Genomic DNA, 5,482 nt, shown 5'->3' with positions numbered 1-5,482 from the left:
CTCCTTTCCTCTCAGATTCTGCGCGGAACCTCTTCGTTCCTTGCCTTATCAGTTCACCTAATTTTCAACATTCGTCAGCAGCATCAATCACATATGCTTCGATTCTCTTCTGTTCCAGTTTTCCCAAACTCCATGTTTCACTACCGTGCGATGCTGTATTCCAGACGTACATTCTTCGACATTTCTTCCTAAAATTAAGACATATTTCATACTAGTAGACCTCTTGGTCAGGAATACCCTTCTTGTCAATGTTAGTCTGCTTTTGATGTCTTCTTTGCTCCGTGCGTCATGGGTTATTTTGCGGCCTAGGTGGCATAATTCCTTAACTTCATCTACTCCGTGTCCATCAATCCTGATGTTCAGTTTCTCGCTGTACTCCTTTCTCCTACTTCTCATCAGTTTCGTCTGTTTGATTTATTATCAATCCACATACTGTACTCATTAAATTGTTCATTCCATTCAGCATATTATGTAGTTCTTCACTTTCACTCAGAATAGCAATGTCATCAGTGAATCATATCATTGATATCCTTTCACCTTGAATTTTAAGTCCACTCCTAAACCTTTCTTTTATTTCCATCGTTGCTTCTTCGATGTACAGATTGAACAACAGGGGCGGAAGACTATATCCCTGCCTTACACCCTTTTTAATACGAGCACTTCGATCCTGGTTGTCCACTCCTTTTATTCATCCTTGGCTCTTCTGCATATTGTGTATTAGCCGTCTCTTACCTCTATTTTTCTTAGGATTTCAAACATGCTGCGCCATATTACATTGTCGAGAGATTTTCGCAGGTTGACAACTCATATTACCGTGTCATGATTTTCTTTAGTCTTGGTTCCGTTATCAAACGCAACGTCAGAATTCCCTCTCTCGTGCCTTTACGTTCCCGAAAGCCAAACTGATCGTCATCTAGCACATACTCAATTTTCTTTTCCATTCCTCTGTATATTATTAATGTCAGCAACTTGGATGCATGAGCTGTTAAGCTGATTGTGCGATAATTCTCGCACTTGTCGGCTCTTGCAATCTTAGAAATTGCGTGGATGATATATTTTCGAGAGCCAGACGGTATGTCACCAGACTCATATATTCTACATACCAAGGAAAATGGTCGTTTAGCACCACTTTCCCCAATGATTTCAGAAATTATGATGGAATGTTGTCTACCACTTCTGCATTTTTTTGATCTTGCGTCCTCCAAAACACTTTTAAATCCTGATTCTAATACTGGATTTTCTACCTCTCATAGAGGCTTTCAATGTACTCTTCGACCTATCCGCTTTCTCCTCTGCATTTAACAATGCAATTCCCATTGCACTCTTAATATTACCACTCTTGCTTTTAATGTCCCCGAGGATTGTTTTGACGTTGCTATATGCTGAATCTGTCCTTCCGACACTCATGCTTATGTTTCTTATACATTCAGGAAAGGAGGATAAGATTAAACTTGGAATGTTTTTTTTTTAACTGTGGAGAAAACGGACAGTCTAAAGTTTTAAAAATGAACAGAAATAGTAGGTCACTAGGCACAATCATTGACTGCTTTAAATGCCAGTGAATGTACTAAACCAGCTTTTCACTTCAAGAGGAGTGTCTGTGTGTTAGCCCTATTGCTTATCCTATAGACCAATCTAAATCATCGCTGTCGTAGTCTTACTGAAACTGAAAGACCTTGGACAAAAGTTCCGACAGTTTAACGTCATACCATTTTACTGTATTATACGCTACTGTCTTAAGACAATTTTAAATTACGAAACTTCTCTGCTCTTCTGCGCTGCTATTCGTCAGTTATATCTCCCAGTATTTTCATTGAACAGTTTATCCACACATCATTTGCAGGATCTGGTTGTCATACTGCTCATAAATATTCACCTTACGTGTGTAGGACACAACAGTGTCCCACACAGAAGCCTTACTATTGTGTGTGGACGCCTAGGATCTCAGAGTACAGATTTACGAACCTCACTCTGACCTCCCGGCGGCTCATACACAGTTCTGAACATTAGTGGAAAAAGACAGAGTATCTGCAGCCGCAATCAATGCCGCAAAATTGGAAGGGACAACACAAATCGACACCAGTATTTATTGACTCTCTGATTAAAGCCCGGTCCGTGTGCCCTTTGAGGGGTGGTTCCAGTGTTCAAAAATCGATTTAAATGCTATTTGGCTAACAAACGACAGAAGTCGGGGAATCTTCGTAGTCACGCCAAACTCATACACACCCGGGCAGAGATATGCTGTTCGGTTTTTTAGAATCTCTGAGTTCGTCGGATCCCGGAAGGAGAAGTCCGCTGTAATTCCCTGGGAAGAAAACAGCCGTACATGTCACTGTGCCTTACGAGGACACGTTTTATTCCGTGAAGTACGGACGATATATAGTGTTGATTCATAATACACTATAGTGACGTTGGGGATATTATTGCAGTGTATTAGTTGCATTTCTCTTTATCTAACAAATGCATCGCGTAATTTACTACCTGATGTTTTCTACACATTCGGAACTGTACAACTGAATGGAATACGCCTATCAACGTAGAATACTCGTTTCACATCCACATGTCCACACTTCAACACCTAAGCTGCTGCCCAAGAGAAAATAGCCAACCTGAGAATAGCTACAATAAGGCTACCCAGCCATTGACCTTCGTCTGTGCGAATGCGCACAGGTTGCCCAAACTCTTACGGGAATCGCCAAAGCGTGCGCGAGTAATGAGTGGGTGGGTAAATATCTATAAGGTACAATACATATGTAGAATTGTGGACAGTTGGCAATGTGAGTCTTACGGGTAGCGTGCAAGGGATGGGTCCCTGCAGTCGCGCTATTCATTTGTGTCCTCGGTGGCTCAGGTGGATAGAGCGTCTGCCATGTAAGCAGGAGATCCCGGGTTCGAGTCCCGGTCGGGGCACACATTTTCAGCTGTCCAGTCAGTTAGTCATCATTTATTCCAGGGAAAAGCTGCACGGTCATCAACACTAACTGTTCTCTCGAGAACGAGTTACTGTCTTCGTATATATAGCTAGAATTATTTTTCTGCAAATACAGTAAATACTGATGTAATGTAGTTCAGAAAATTGTTCTCAGTTACCAATAAAAATAGCTGCACTTAGTTCCCTGGCACCTTGTACGTTGTTTAAATGATTTAATGCCAGCTACTACTTCCATTTTCCTTTATTGGATCTGTGACAGGACAATTCCGGTTTTAGAGCATTATTATCTGTCAAAATGGAAGCATCTTCAATGCAGTGTACTAGAAATCACTTAAAATTTAAGCGTAACAAAAAGTCAGATCTTTATACAAGCTATGAGAAATAATCTGCTTTACAAGAGACTCATCGTTGACATATGCCATACGTGTCTTGCACCTGTGTATGTTTAAACGGCGTCCACTGTTATTGTGCATTAGAGCAGGTGTAGTAAGTGTTCTAATACTGAAATTACACCACCATTAATATGGGTTCACGTCGCAGATTTTAAAATTACATATATTTCACATCCCAGTACAGTCAACATAAACGTTATTGCTGCACAATGTTTAACATGGGCGTGTGACTACAAAACAGATTTTCAAAGATCTTGCGCTGAAAACTACACAGAAATACAAAAACTATTTACCCAGTTCACGTAGATGAGGTACACTGGTGCTTTCCTTCATGTATCCTTAGAAGTGATATGAAAAGTTAAATTAAAATTAAAGCCAAGGTGCATGATTTGCCAATTGAATATCTAAAATAACATAAACTGTAGTCTTAGTGTTATATAATAAAATGAAAAGCAGAGGATACAAGAAATAAAACCGCCAAACGCGTGCAGCAAAGGTGGAATTGTTACTGTCACTTACCGTCATGTGCACTTACTGGGTGTTGACCTCCCATTTGCTGAATACAGAGTTTATATCGTCTGCCCGTCCGAAGAGACGTCAGGAGTATTTTCTTTAGTTATTAGGTGGATATTGGCAATCTCGTTTTCGTAATGTGTAGCTGGAGTCTGCCCAAACAAATACTGCTCACGGCGCTGAGTGTCTAATGGAAAGTGACGGTTTTTTTCCGTTACATACGAAATAATTTTTGAAACAGAAACATGGCCATTCTACCGAGCAATCCAAAATTAGCGTAGTGTGATACTTGTTTTATCGATATGTGTGAACAGGGACAGACAAACACTAACAAGGGAACCTCCCCATCGCACCCCCCTCAGATTTAGTTATAAGTTGGCACAGGGATAGGCCTTGAAAAACTGAACACAGATCAATCGAGAAAACAGGAAGAAGTTGTGTGGAACTATGAAAAAAATAAGCAAAATATACAAACTGAGTAGTCCATGCGCAAGGTAGGCAACATCTAGGAGAGCGTTGGCTTACGAGCGCCGTGGTCCCGTGGTTAGCGTGAGCAGCTGTCGAACGACAGGTCCTTGGTTCAAATCTTCTCTCGGGTGAAAATTTTAATTTTTTATTTTCAGATAATTATCAAAGTTCAGGCACTCACACATAATCAACTTCGCTCTCCAAAATTCCAGGACATGTTCAGATTTGCTTGGACATATACAGAATTTGACGGTCTACGCACGGAAACATTTGAAAACGTAAAAAACATGTCTTGACAGAGCACAGGGAAAACTGTGCGACTCTGAAACTGTTGCATTCATTTGATGCAGTTTATGTGACAAACTCTTATGTTTTCATCACTTTTTTTGGAGTGATTATCACATCCACAAGAAAACCTAAATCGGGCAAGGTAGAAGAATCTTTTTACCCATTCGCCAAGTGTGCAAGTTAGGTGGGTCGACAACATATTCCTGTCATGTGACGCACATGCCGTCACCAGTGTCGTAAAGAATATATCAGACGTGTTTTCCTGTGGAGGAATCGGTTGACCTATGACCTTGCGATCAAATGTTTTCGGTTCCTATTGGAGAGGAACGCCCTTTCGTCTACCAATCGCACGGTTTTGCGGTGCGGTCGCAAAACACAGACACTAAACTTATTACAGTGAACAGAGACGTCAATGAATGAACGGACAGATCATAACTTTGCGAAAATAAAGAAAGTAAAATATTCACTCGAGGGAGGACTCGAACCAAGGACCTTTCGTTCCGCAGTTGCTCACTCTAACCACGAGACCATGGCGCTCATCGGCTAATATTCTCCTTTATGTTGCCTATCTTGCACATGGACTACTCAGTTTGTATATTTTGCTTATTTTTTCATAGTTCCACACAACTTCTTCCTGTTTTCTCGATTGATCTGTGTTCAGTTTTTCAAGGCCTATCCACTGTGTCAATTTATAACTAAATCTGAGGGGGGTGCGATGGGGAGGTTCCCTTGTAAGAATAACTAGTACTGCAGCAGCGTCTGCATGGTGGTAGCAGTCAGTACGGGCCACGGCGCTACATACATACGGGATGTTCCCGTAAGAGCGTGCAAAATGTAACAGGATATGGAGAATGCTCTACTCAACAATTTGAGGTTGGGATCGGAGAAT

At 41.1% G+C, this 5,482-nt stretch overlaps 1 non-coding gene across 1 annotated transcript; it reads left to right on the top strand.

The window, feature by feature from the left end:
- The first annotated feature begins 2,836 nt into the window (after positions 1–2,836).
- On the top strand, positions 2,837–2,910 carry Trnat-ugu (transfer RNA threonine (anticodon UGU)). Its single transcript has one exon. It is a non-coding gene; the product is annotated as a tRNA-Thr (tRNA).
- Positions 2,911–5,482: the final 2,572 nt, after the last annotated feature.

Source organism: Schistocerca nitens, chromosome 9 (genome assembly GCF_023898315.1).
Source record: "Schistocerca nitens isolate TAMUIC-IGC-003100 chromosome 9, iqSchNite1.1, whole genome shotgun sequence".
Lineage (NCBI taxonomy): Eukaryota > Metazoa > Arthropoda > Insecta > Orthoptera > Acrididae > Schistocerca > Schistocerca nitens.
The sequence above is the reverse complement of the archived record's forward strand: the minus strand, read 5'-3'. Positions and strand labels throughout refer to the sequence as shown.